This window comes from Malus domestica, chromosome 02 (assembly GCF_042453785.1).
Source record: "Malus domestica chromosome 02, GDT2T_hap1".
Taxonomy (NCBI): domain Eukaryota; kingdom Viridiplantae; phylum Streptophyta; class Magnoliopsida; order Rosales; family Rosaceae; genus Malus; species Malus domestica.
In genome coordinates this window covers 28,757,006-28,771,329 of record NC_091662.1, presented here as the reverse complement: position 1 = coordinate 28,771,329, position 14,324 = coordinate 28,757,006, and the positions used below count along the sequence as shown (strand labels likewise).

General features: G+C 40.2%; 2 long non-coding RNA genes across 2 annotated transcripts; one reads left to right on the top strand and one right to left on the bottom strand.

The window, feature by feature from the left end:
• Positions 1-8,820: 8,820 nt before the first annotated feature.
• Positions 8,821-9,869, bottom strand: LOC139190547 (uncharacterized). Its single transcript, XR_011574850.1, has 2 exons — positions 9,418-9,869; positions 8,821-9,334 (listed from the first exon to the last, which is right to left on the bottom strand). It is a non-coding gene; the product is annotated as an uncharacterized lncRNA (long non-coding RNA).
• Positions 9,870-12,720: 2,851 nt separating this feature from the next.
• LOC139193884 (uncharacterized) lies at positions 12,721-13,341 on the top strand. Its single transcript, XR_011578414.1, has 3 exons — positions 12,721-12,849; positions 12,934-13,031; positions 13,207-13,341. It is a non-coding gene; the product is annotated as an uncharacterized lncRNA (long non-coding RNA).
• Positions 13,342-14,324: the final 983 nt, after the last annotated feature.

The following is a 14,324-nucleotide window of genomic DNA, read 5'->3' as shown; positions in this document are numbered from 1 at the left end:
AGCTTGAGATCGCAACAGTGAGTATGAAACAATGGGGATGAAAAACTTTTAGTCAGTATATCAGCAAACTATTGATTAGGTGAAACAAACTACATACGCAGAAGTTGTTTAGCCACCATTTCTCTAACAAAGTGCACATCAATCTCAATGTGTTTGGTCCTTTGATGCATGACTAGATAACAAGTAAGAGTAATAGCAAATAAATTATCACAAAACAATGTAGAGGGAGTAGGTACAAAGATATGCAGAAAGGCAAAGCAATTGCCTAATCCAATCAATTTCAGCAACAGTAAAAGTGATGACTCTATATTTTGCTTTAGTAGAAGACCTAGAGACTGTGTTTTGTTCCTTGGAGGACTATGAAGTAGGATTAGACCCCAAAAAAACTACCAATTCAGTTGTTGACCTTCTGTCATTAGGGTCCCAAGGACTCTAGCCTAGCCAACATCACTAAATGCATGTCCATCGAAAGCACCTTTAACAAATTGAATACCATAAGTCTGTGTACCTTTCAAATGCATAAGGATTCTTTTGATAGCAAGAACATAAGATTCCATAGGACAATGCATAAACTAACAGACTTGGTGAACTGAGAATGCAATACATGGCCTGGTGAAGATAAGATATTGAAGAACCCCTACAATACTTATGTACAACTCTTAATTGTTAAAAGGTTTCCCATCATCATTTAACAACCTATTGTATGGCAACCAAGGAGTAGCACATGGATTTGCAGTTCCATTCAATCTTTACAAGCAAATTAGAAACATATTTGGCTTGAGAAAGAAACAAATCATCAGAATTCTAAGTAATTTGAATCCCAAGAAAGTAATACAATGGTTCCAAGTCTTTAATATCAGCTTCCTTGGTTAGAGCACTAATAACCTCAGTGACTACAACAATGGCACTACCTATGATGATAATATCATCTACATAGAGAAGAATGATCACAACAAACTGTCAAACACATTTCTCAAATAAGGAAAGAAAGCCCAGAAAAGAAAGAAAACTAGTAAACCTTTCATTCCAAGCCCTTGAGGCTTGTTTTAAACCATAAAAAGACTTATGTAACTTGTAAACATAAGTAGACTTCTGAGAATCCACAAAGCCTAGTGGTTGTCCTATATAGACCTCTTCTTGTAATATTCCATTAAGGAATGCATTTTGGTGATAGTGACTGGCTGAATTTGTACTCTTGAAATTGTGCCAAGGATGCTCGTCGGAGTGTGTACCCAACAGTGAATGCACACTTGCCAATGGACCAGGTGGGAGTGAAAGTTTGTCTGCACACTGAAATGAGAGAAAACATTATCTCAGGGCCTAGGCGGGAGTGAACACTACCAGAACGTTCAGTTTGTGGCTAGTTGAGTGGTCATTTATTGGCAAGCTGCTAGAAAGAAACGTAGTCGCCTACCCTCATCCTACTTTGGGATACCTCTTCAGAGTGCGCTGAGTCTTGATGTGCTACATGAGCTGATTCACCAAAGTTATTTGCTGTGCGAGGGCGCTTGTCAAATCTGGACATGTCGAGACAGGTTTTGTTCACCATTCGGGTGGAAGAGCTTGGATGGCAAGCGTTTCCATGAGTAAGGGAAGTGTAATGGACTATAGGTGCAAAATTCTAGCCGGGACGGGTCAAATATGTGAAAAAATAGGTGGGGTCTATCCAACCTTAGCCAGTCTGGGAATGTGAAATCAGGTCGATTGAACCAATCTGGGAACTTGGAACCAGGTCATTGAACCATTCTGGGAACGGTCTGGAGTGACAACTGGGCCACTAAAGCGGGTCAAGGTGAGGGTACGAGTCAACCCACCTGGTTGACTATTAGGGTGGGTGCCACAAGCTGAGCCGTGTATCAGTTGGGCCCGTCTGGCCTGTGGAATAGTCCACCCCTTTCCTGGGCTTGCGTTGTCTACGGTGTATTATAGGCCTTGCATAAAGCTCCAGTTTGGGTTGCCTCTCGCGCCTGGGCATGCAGCTCATGGGCTACAACTATTATTGTTTCTCCATCGTGGCCTCCTGGCCCTAGTTTACTACTTGGGCAGTCCTTGTGGCCACTGGATCCGCACCTTGAGCCACTGTAGTGGAGGTGTTCCGTGGTGGTAAGGTTGTTGTGTTGAGCCTCAAGGAAGGACAACGTGGGGCCACATTGTGATCTCCATCGTCTAGTCTATATCCTTGAACATAGGATGTTCCGTTCGTCGTGGTCTTAAAATTCCCGCCATCATATTACTTTCCCATGGCTATTCAAAGAACTTATAAAAATTTCTAGGAATAGGAACATAAGATGTTCCATTTGACGTGGTCTTAATCCTATCTTTGATGACTCACGAGCAATGAGTTTTGAGCAGTCGTAATCTGCTGCTTGAACTTCCAGGGATGCTAAGCTGTGCGTGGGAATATTTGTGTGCCCTGCCCATTTAATGAAGGCAATCTTGTCTTCTTCGGGGTAAAGTCCACATGTCATCTCTAAGATTTTTGAGATTATTTTTGGCTCCACATCAATGAATACTTGACAAGTTATCCATTTTTATTTGTTATATTTATCTTTTATTATTTTTATATATCTTTATAAGACGAGTGTACTAGGATTGATGGTCTAAATTGGAAGGAGAGAAAGTATGTTTTGAGTTGGATTTTTTATTTTTTAAATAGATGTAAAGATAAATTTACATGGTGAATTTGGTATATGAATGTAGTTTAGATAGTAAATTTAAGTGTAAAGAAATGTAGATTTTAATTAAAAATAGTACGAGTGAAATGGATAACTAGATATAAAGCGATGCTACATGGATTCAAATAAAAAAATTTCTTTTCAAAACGTAAAAAAAAAAAAAAAACAAATTCTACATAAAATCACTCTCCTAGTAGAAAATTAAATAAATGAACAAATGAATCTTGAGATTTTGTTTAAATATAATTAGTGAAGAAAACATACAACAATTCTTCTGTAGCAATAGTAAACTTGGATTATTGATATACCGGGTTCGACTCAAGGAAGCGAAAAATCTTCTTTTTTATTTTTTATTTTTTTTATTTTTGAATTTATTGTTTGAAATATCTCAACAAAACTCCAACCAGCTCATTTCTGGAAAATCCAAAACCATCCTGACTTAAATTCTCTTTTTTTTTTGGGCAACTTGGTCCTCTCACTCTGTGGCGGCGTGGCCATGGCCGCGCTTTCTCACCGTAACCCGTACTATACTCACCACAACTGCACCAAAACACTCCAAACAGTCCAAGCAAACCGAACAGTTGCAAAAGGAAGCCTACCGACAATGACGAAGCTTACGCCACAGTTCCTCCCCAGGTTCAAAATCTCCTAAAGCGCTGAGCAAGCCCTACTGCATCCCCATCTTTGGCTCCACAAGACCTCAAGCCGAGAACAGCCCCTGGCTTACCAAACGTGCGCAAGCTCGTCAAGCAACGCAACTGGGTTGAAGCCAACGAAGTCCTGAACGTGTGTTGGACGACAGCCGAAAAGGCAGGTTGATGGTGAACAACTGATGTAGCAAACCAAGACTTGGAATTAGATTATGGTTTAAATATTATTTTGGATTAAGTACCTAAAACTCCCCAACTTTTTAGTGTCATTCCAAATTGGTCTCAACAGTTTTAAATATTTCAAACTAGTACCCAACCTATTAAAAATGCCACAGCCATTAAGCCCCAGTTAATTTTTCAAACATAGTTTATATTCAAAACTCACCAACAAGGTATATCATGGTCAACATTAATATTAGTTGACTCAAAATCTAAATTTCAAACATAGATTATATAATAAGGAACCCAATGATCAAACGGTATTGAATATGGTGCTGACCGCGACATGGCAATCTATACCATTTCCACAACATTCATGACATTCTTCTTAATGTTGGCGGCTTGAGTTGTAGGGTGGGGTTGGTGGTCTTGCATTGGGTTTGGAGGTGATGGCCTGATGGTGGTGGTGGTGACATTAATTGGTGAAGGCTATGCTTCCATGACCTTCTATTGTTTTTGGAGACATAGTAATCTTTAGTTAATTTAACAAAGTTTTAACTGGGACTTAACGAATGTGACATTTTCAATAGGTTGGGTACTTGTTTGAAATGTTTAAAAAAATTGAGATTAATTTGAAATGACACTAAAAAGTTGGGAAGTTTTAGGTACTCAATCCTATAATTCTTAGGGTGAAGTGCCGATTTAGTCCTTGAACTATTATCTCAGTGAAAATTAGTCCCTGAATTATTTTGTGGTAAAATAAGTACCTAAATTCATTAAAATTTCTAATTTCATCCCTACTATTATATTCAAAGCTATTTTATCCAATTTTTCGTCAACTTAAGTCACTTGACACACTTTAGAGTGTAATAACATTATTTTCCGCCTATAAGCCTTAACATTTCATATAGGTTGTGAATCTAACGTATAATTTACCCTCTAAATTGACTCCATACACTATTTCTGTATGGAAAATTACCAATTTACCCTCCAATGTGTATCACATGCAAGTAACGTGACTTAAATTGACAGAAAATTGAATATAGTAGCTACAAATATAATATTAGGGACTTAATTGACAGATTTTTATAATTCAAGAATTGATTTTTCTAAAAAAAAGTAATTTAATGACCTAATTTTTACTCAAATTATAATTCAAGAATTAATTTAGCAATTCATTCTAATTTTTTATTACAATCAACATCGCTCCTCCTCAGTGTAGCAAACCAAAACTTGGAATTAAGGTATGCTTTGACTGGGTTCGAGATAAATAAAATTGAAATCACAATACAACATATAAAATTTAAACTGCACTACTCTTTTGGCATGCTTGCGTCGAATTGATTTTTTTTTTGTTGGTGTTTGGGCCCAAAATACTGATTTGGGGCGAGTTTAGAATTATCCTCGGCCCAGAGGCCGTGCTTAGAAGTCGCTGGGGGTCATCCGGCTCATGGGCCGCATAGCCACGGTTGGCCGTGTCCCATTGGGAATCCATGGGATGTGGGTGAGTCCTATTACGAGAAAGAGTTTCGACAGGATAAGAATGTTGAAGTTTGGGATTTAATACGGCCTGATAACAGGTTGAGTTCAAAGTCCTAGTAGGAGTTGGGTTGGTCGAGATAAGGGTGGATCGGGGAAATGAGTCCTAATTCGAGAATGGTTGTGATTCGATCGGAAGCAGGTTGACTACTATAAATAGGGGGAGGAGGACATCATTCAAAACCCATCCAATTCAACACACAAACTACCCTGCGCAAACTCTCGCTCTACGCAAAACCTCTCAACAAACTTGAGATTTTTATTTTCTTTTCGCCGACACATCTTCAGTTTGGATAAACAGCACTATGAAGGCAACCAGCGACATCTTCAGTTTGGATAAACAACACTAAAGTCGTAGAATCAGTCAACCGTGGAGCACCTTCAGTTTGGATAAACAGCACTGCGTCGAGGCCGAATGGTTATCTATCCAAGTCTTGGTCGAGAAGGATTTTCAAATCCTTATTGGCAGAAGTCATCTTATTAGCCTTATCAGCGAAGTAAGGTTTTACGAATTACTGGGCTCGGTATATTGAACGTCGAGTTGTTTATGATTGGTTATTCACAAGTAGGTTTTAAAGTTCGGCATTCTGACGGCCGAACCACTTTCACAATTAAGACGTACATTTATTTTAAGTATATGTGTCCCTATACTCTGGTGTCGATTCGACGTGCTTCTACTCTTACGAATATAATCACTGTGACCGAATCTGGCATCGACGATTTGTGAACTTTGCAGAACTAGTAGCCTTGTCTTCAGGCTTTAAAACCCGAAGGTCGAGACGTGTTCCTTCCTCGGCCGCAGTCGCAGGATTCAGAAGTCAACAACGCAGCTAACGCAACATCAACAAGTTTTACTCACCAGCAGAGCTCGGTCAACGAGTTGGCACGCCTCGTATACAACCGAATGACGTAGTTAGCTCATTAGTTACTTGGCCTGCGCGCCACGTAAGCTTGGTAGTTTTTAGGGTCAACATTTTGGCATGCCCGGTGGGACCCAGTGCTAAAACTATGAAGTTCATGACCATCGAGACACGATCAGTAAAAAAGAAAACAACCATGGGAAAATCAACGACCGATCTGCCAATTCAAAGTCTTGGACAAGAAGTGTCACATGCGCGGAATCTTCTTGTTGCTATGACCCTAAAGCTGTAAGTGTGACACACCGAGTAAAGGAAGTTTGCCTCGGTACCCAGCCTCGAAACATAAAAGTACCCAACTGAACCGCAGGCGTTTTCATTAAAGGAATAGTGGAAGACTGGGATGAAGACGGTGGTAAAGGCTCTGACCCTTCAACTAGGTCGTTTCTTCGAATGTGACTTGATGAGCAATCTCGCCAAGTTGAACAAACAGTTGTTCAAAAAATGAACAATTTCCTCGAGGTAATACGAAGTAATGGTAAGACCCACACCAAATTACTCGAATTATTAGTTAGCAAAGTCTTCAAATGAGGACCTACTGATCAGGCTCGGCAGCTTCCACTAAAAAGGAATCTGCTACAGGCCGAAGTAGTGTCTACTTGGCCCAAAACGATTGACTTAGAAAAAAAAAGGGAGGATCAAGTAGTCCGACAGATGGATCCGACCAGAGAATGGAAGCAACATCTGTCGATATGACCGAGGTCCAATGGATGATCGATTCGACCATGAAAAAGTTCGAATATCCTAAAGGTTTCAAGATTCCAGATTTCAGCCTTTTTGCTGAAGAATCGTCCTTATCCTCGTTAGAACATGTTGCTGAAGGAAAAAATTAGTCCTAGCTAAGAACAAGTATGAACATTTGAATACACATGCAAGTTATCAACATTTTAAAGTAGGCATGCATCCAAAAACAATTCATAAAACCCATGACTTTTGAAAGCCTAGTATATGGTGAACCAAAAAGAACTCTTTAACAACATTAAAGAGAAGTAAAGATTTAGTGATTCTTTACCCTTGAAGCTCATCCTTGATTACACAAGGGATTCACCCAAGTGGAGGGCCTTCAAGTCACCTCCAATCTCTTTGAATCTTCCTTGTGTTTTCCTCCCTTTTAGTGCTCATTTGATGATTTGAGGAAAAAAAGGATTTGTTCTCCAAAAACATCAAAAGCTTGATGTCTCTAAGTCTCTTCACCAAAGATGTATATTGTGAAGATGATATGGATGACTTAGAGAGATTTTAGATGCTAGTAAAAATCCTCTAAGTGGCCGGCCTCTATGTAGAAAATGAGAGAAAATGTTTCACCCAATTTCTATTAGAAAAACCCTAATGAGAAACAAAGCTATAAAGATGACTTTATACTTCATCTCTTAGGTTAGTGGCAAACTTGCAATTAAGCAAAATTTCCCACTACCCTTGCTATGGCCGGCCTCCTTTTGTTATTGGGCTAAATGCCCATATTTGTTTTAGTTGTCATACAACTTAAACATAATGGGCCTAGTGGACCAAAACAATTTTGGACCCCGAAGCCCAAACTAACTTAAAAGCCCAATACGAACCTTTTGTATAATTAATTAACTAATTAATTAACTTTGACCATTCTTCAATTAAACCATTTAATTGCTTATCCATTTCATATAATTTCTTCACTAACATCCTTATGTGGTGTGCGATCCATTAGGTTCCAATTAGCGAGGCAGTGGGCGATGTTACTCTTAACGATCGATTGTGAATTGAAACCACATTTCAATTCTCCCTTAAGATTAGTGTTTGCTAATCTTCAGGGCTTCCACAAACCATGAGTGACACCTAGCAGCATATCATGGTTACCCAAGCTAAGTAGAATTGGTTGGAGAACCTATCCAGTTACAACTACAATGCAATACGGTCTTTCTCTAATACAATACTCTTAATCACATTGTTTAAGTGATAGTTTGTTTCATGTCTTCTATCCAATGTGATACTTTCCTATATGATTCATTTGAATATGATTTGGAACAAACTTCCTAAGTCATATTCATTTGCTTTGGCCAAAGACTTTAGAATCATATCTTAGAGTATTCTCCCTCCACCATGGAAGGTTAGAGATCCCTTGTTGTGCATTCATATGCCTACATGACTAGATAGCTTGACCCCAACAATGCCGTGGACAATCCAAAGGAATGCCGTTGACATGATCAAAGATCAAGGACCTTACCATTAGACATCTATGATGCCTCAGGTCAAATGACTACTTTGCATATTGTAACTTTAGAGTTCATACATGACATGTATGTTCGAACTCTCTTTTAAGCGTCGTTCAGTGTACTCGATTACCTTTTTCGAGCACCTATGTGTTTGTCTTAGTGTCCAACACCAAATGACTTGAGACTAGTTCATACTCACGTTTGAGTCAACATAACACATACTAACCTTAGCGGATTGTCAATACCCAATTGGCAATCCTATGGCTAGGAACGTTTTAGGAATGAACATAAGAGAATGGTCTCGATAATCTAACTCACTTAGATCACTTGTCTCTTAGATCAAATACATCCCTTGGATTCCCTTATTACTTAAACACATGATACAATAAATAGTGATTAACAATAAGCTTTGCCCTTCATTAAACATATAAAAGTTTAATACAATAAGTATTCCAAAAGCTATTACATCAAATGAGTGGCTTTGTGGGCATACTTCCAACAGTTGCCCATTTCACTGCGCAATGCAAAGATGTATGTTGATGCACAAAATCAGCGAAGATTTTGGTACAACAGAAAGTGTCAGGTTTTGTGACCTTCGCTTGGTTGCTTCGGTCACTAGTGAGGATAAGTACGTAAATGAATAGAGACAGAGAAGCAAACACAGGATGTACGTGGTTCACCCAGATTGGCTACGTCCACGGAGTAGAGGAGTTCTTATTAGTAGTGAAGGGCTTACACAAGTACAAAGGATCAAGCTCTCAATTTAGTGAGTTCTTGTGAATGATTTAACACAAATGGCATTAGGCCATATTGTGGGGGAATGACCCCTATTTATAGAAAAACTTGTAGCTTTGTCACATTGACATGTGTCATGTTATGATTGGTTCTTGATGTCGACACGTGCTGCGCTCTGATTGGCTTCTAATCTTGACACGTGTCGAGTAGTGATTGGCCTCCTGGTCGGAGGGGAACTCTTCTGGGTCCTTGACAGTATAGCGTTGGCCGGTGCTCGGTAGTTTCGGGATTGGTCAAGTATGGTACAAACAGTGCTCCCCTAAGTTCCCGAGTGAGGGAAACTCCTCGGTTGGGGACTTGCAAGATCCAATCCCTTGAGTAATCACGAAACTTCTAAGTACCGAAGTGTGGTCTGATCTTCATCTGCCCTTCTCTGGAAGTACCTTTCCTCCATCCAGGAATGGTGTATTTAGCTGATGAAGATGCACAAGGTAATGTATCAATTTCACTTTGAAGCTTACTTGTAGTTTCGGGCTTGGTCAAGTGCGATACAAACCCTATAGTAGGAGTCCCCCAAGTCGCCGAGCTAGGAGATCTGCCGAAAGAGGTGACAGACAAGGTAAGCAGTCAAACTTCCAAGTAAGCAACCCAGGATCAGAGGTTTGACTTCGGCTTCCGGTTGATTGTTCTCCTTCTCCTTGTCTCTCATTCAACTGCCAGGATAAGGAGAAGCAAATGGATAAGAGATGATATGAGATACTTTTGCTTTTGAAGAAGTAACTTTCCACAGGCTTATTCTTGAACTGTGCTGGAGGGTTTTCTGGTGCCCTTCAGAGTATAAGGCCGACTCAAAAATTTGAGGGTCAAAACAAGTCCATCAAATCTAGAGTACGTTCGACCTTGATGATATGGGATACTTTTGCTGTTGACGGAATAATGAATGTGGTATGGAAAGGTGTCGTGCTGTAGTGATCTGTTTCAGCTCACCATTGAACCTTCTGCTTCAATCTTTTGCATGGCAGAAGTGGTGTGCAACCTTTGCATTTAAATGGTCCTTCAAAACATTCCTTCATAGTGACTCATCCACGCTTGGCAGCTTCAGTGTAAAGAACCAATATCTGATCAACTGTCATGAGGTATTTGCCGGTGGAATTCGTGACCTTGACAGCAGTTGAGGATGAGTACTCGAGAGCAATGCTAAGTAAGCAACCAGGCAAAGGCTCCAGGCAGTCAGTTCCAAATTAGAGGTTTGATTTCAGGTTCCGACTGACTGCTCTCTTTCTCCTTGTCCTGCAGGTGTGGACAAGGACAAAGACAAAGACAGGGAGAAAGCATGATATGGGATACTCTTGCTTTCGACCCTGATGATATGAGATACTCTTGTTCTTGGTGTGGCTTATTTGCTGAGGTATTATCGGGGGGAAATAAAGCTGAGTATTTCGAGAGGTTATGTTGAGGGTGCCTTTTCGAATGCGAGAAAGGGTTGAGCATTTTTGCAGGTTTGCCTGTCCGTTGAGGAGGGAGGTCAATGTATATAGGGATTTCCCAATAACAAGTAGTAATGCTATTCCTTTACCCTTCTTGGTCACAGCAATGTAGTGGGAGCTGCCAGCTTCACGTGTTTTAATTTTGTCATAGCACTTTGAAAAAGTGGTATGTGGTATCTGGAAAGCTGATGTTATGTGTGAAGATTACAGACAAGCTTTATCTAAGGAAATCTGGCTCTCGAAGTTCTGAGAGTTGTGCCTCTTCGGTTTTCGAACAAGCAATCCTGTCGAGGATCTGACTCTCGAGATTCGGAAAGCGGTGTTACTCCGGTTTTTGAGAAAGTAATTATGTTGGGAGTCTTTTCTCGAATGTGAGTAAAGGTTGGACGTTCTTGCCAACCTGTCTTGCCACAAAACACGGAGGTCGACACATATAGGGACTTTCCAGTTGTCAAGCAGTGGTGCTGTTCCTTTACCCTTATGGGTAATAGTAGGGTAGCTGGAACTTCGAAATTCTCGTGCCTAAACTTTGTCAGAGATCTTTGACAAAGTTATATGTGGTACCCGAGGAGTTGATGGTGCATATGGAGAGCGGTGATTGAACAGTAAGATTCACGTGCTTTCTGCTTCACTAGAAATCTTCGACAGATTGCCCGTAATTTCCGAAAAGCTGAGTGTGCATATGACAGGTGCTGACGAGGCTGAAAAAGCAGGTGCTTCTTCGATTTCTGAGATCGGCCCTCGTGGTCTCTGAGCAGCCCAGCTTTTGAGAAAGCAAACGCCTATTCGATTTCTGAAGCTCTGTCGAGTGCAGATTTTTATAGAGGCTGGCATTAAGTTCCACAGCACACTTGAATCTCTACCAGTAGAAGCTCATTTCTTGCACTTCTAAGATCTTGATTTGTCTGACCTCTTCCCTCTTCAACACATTTGAAAATGTCTGGACCCTCCGACCGTCGTTTTGACTTGAACCTTGGAGAAGAGACAGCCACGCCTTCTCCAGACAACATATGGCGCCCATCCTTCATATCCCCTACTGGTCCTCTTACCGTTAGGGATTCTGTGATGAAGAATGATATGACCGCTGCAGTGGTGGCCAGGAACCTTCTCACTCCCAAAGATAACAGACTACTTTCCAAACGGTCTGATGAGTTGGCTGTTAAGGACTCTCTGGCTCTTAGTGTTCAGTGTGCAGGTTCTGTGTCTAATATGGCCCAACGCCTATTTGCTAGAATCCGCCAAGTTGAATCATTGGCTGCTGAAGTGATGAGTCTCAAACAGGAGATTAGAGGGCTCAAGCATGAGAATAGGCAGTTGCACCGGCTCGCCCATGACTATGCTACAAACATGAAGAGGAAGCTTGACCAGATGAAGGAATCTGATGGTAAGGTTTTACTTGATCATCAGCGGTTTGTGGGTTTGTTCCAAAGGCATTTATTGCCTTCGTCCTCTGGGGCTGTACCTGGTAATGAAGCTTCAAATGATGAACCTCCAATGCCTCCTCCTTCTGGGGTTTTGTCAAGTACTGAGGCTCCGGATAACCACCCTCCGGTGCTTTCTCTTTCTGGGGCTCTACCGACTGCTGAGACTTCCCCTAAGCAACCTTTGTGAAGGCTCCCTTTTGTTTGTTTATTTTGACTCATGTATATGTACATATTTGTGCCTTATCGAAAATATTAATAAATAAGCTTTGCTTCATTTCAACATATTGTGTTAAATACACCAAAGCCTTCTTCATAAAGTTCTTTGAATTTTTGCTTTTGTTGAAACCTGTATTGTTGAAGCTTTGTGAGTGAAGCATGTAGTTTGAGGTAGTGTTCCCTTAATTTCCCGAGTGAGGAAAACTTCTTGGTTGGAGACTTGAAAAATCCAAGTCACTGAGTGGTTGTGAGACTGCCGAGTATCAAGGTGCAGTAGCATATGGTGGGAGTCCCCCAAGTCTTCAGGCGAAGAGAGTTGCCGAATGAGGTGTCTAGCTAGTAGTCAATGTCATGAGTAGGAAAACTTCACTTGTTTCTTTTCGAAGTGGTAACCCAGGGCTCTTTCTTCATATATTGTTTTTTTGTTATGAAGATGTGTTAGGCCCAAAGAAGTGGAGGCCTAGGCCCTTTTTTTTTTATTTTTTTTTTATTTTTTTTATTTTTTTTATTTTTTTTTTATTTTTTATTTTTTACTCCCTCCCTTTTTCTTTGGAATGTTTGTACAGATATCTATAATGTGGCCTTTGTCATGATTTTGGAGGATGGGTGTATTCGAATCCAATGAGGGGTAGGGTATGACTCATTATCATGTGCCATGATTTTGTCTTCCTTTAGCTTTTCTTTTGCTTTGCTTTACCATTTTTGCTTTCCTTTAGTCTGCCTTTAGCTTTTCTTCAATATAACACCATTTTCTGTGGCTCAGATCGCAAAACCATCTTCATGAAAGTTGTTCTTTAGCTCGTGAACTACAACATATCCGAATTGGAGATCCATCGGAGCAGTACAACTCCAGAAATTCAGGTATGATGAGTGATTGTTCGTCATTTGTATATCAACGCGTCAGACTTGTTGTGAGCTTCAAAAACTCCATTTTCTCTTGCTCAGATCAACATACTTTCTTCATCGAAGTTGTTCCTTAACTTGTGAACTACAACATATCCAAAATTGAGATCCCTCGGAGCTGTATAACTCAAGAAATTCAGGTATGATGAATGACTGGTTATTATTTTTCTGTCAACCCGTCAGATTTGTTGTGAGCTTCGAAACTCCATTTTCTATTGTTCAGATCAGCATTCTTTCTTCATTGAAGTTGTTCCTCATCGTCTCTTTCATAACATATCAAAAATTCAGAATGAACTAATGGTTAAATATTTCCAGATCTTCGAAACATCACAGCAGCTTCGAAATCTGCAAGAATCCGACTGTCATGTTTGGAGCTTCAACACTTTAATTTCCGTCGCTCAAACAGAAATGGTTCCTTCTTGAAAGTTGTTCATATGCTCAACAACTATAGGGTGTCCAAAATTCAGCTCCATTGGAGAAGAGAAGAGGTTGCAGAAATTTGATAGATGAAAGGAGGCGGAAGAGGGAGAGAGAGAAAAAGTCTCTTGGGTTGGATTTCTATTTTGGGGCAGATTCCAATTTTTGTAGCACCTTCATTATTGATGAATTGCTTGTACTTTTGTCCATTATGAAACCTGGGACTTTGGCTTGTTGTTGGATCTATTATAATATGTTTGGGAACATATATAAGTGAATAAATAAGAAGGAAGATTTTGGGCCCTTGTGGGTGTAAAACAAAAAATGTTTATGTTTACCCAAGTGTTTTTGTACAAGTTCAAGGGCATCTTGGGTTTTGTGAACAAAATTTGTTTATTTGGAGCAAGGTTTTGTGTTGAAGCTTTGTAGGTGAAGCTTTGGTGTTGAAGCTTTCTAGGTGAAGCTTTGATGGTGAAGCTTTGTAGATGAAGCTTTGTAGATGAAGCTTTCTAGGTGAAGCTTTGATGGTGAAGCTTTGTAGATGAAGCTTTCTGGGTGAAGCTATGTAGGTGAAGCTTTGTAGGTGAAGTTTTTTGGCTGTGTATGAATAGATCTATTGTTTGGATATAAGCCATTGTTTGGTTGTTCCTTTCTTTGTATAGTCTTGTCGACACATACTTAGATTTTGTTTCGTGTTGGATATATCTGCTTTGAGGTTTCAACACTTGAGTGTTCCATTGCTAGGAATGTAAAAGAGTGAGGGCCGAGTTGGCTAAATTACCTCTTTATTGAATTCATTGCCAAATGGTCTTCATTACATAGGATGCCGAACGGCTGTAGCTTAACACTTGTACAATGTGAGTCTTATTTGTAATAGTACTTCAAGTGGTCAGCATTCCATGGATGGCCAAGGGTCTTGCCGTCGGAGTTTCTGAGCTTGTAGGAGCCAGGGCGACTGATGCCGACGACCTCGAACGGTCCGTCCCAGTTAGGACTGAGTGTTCCTTCACTCGGGA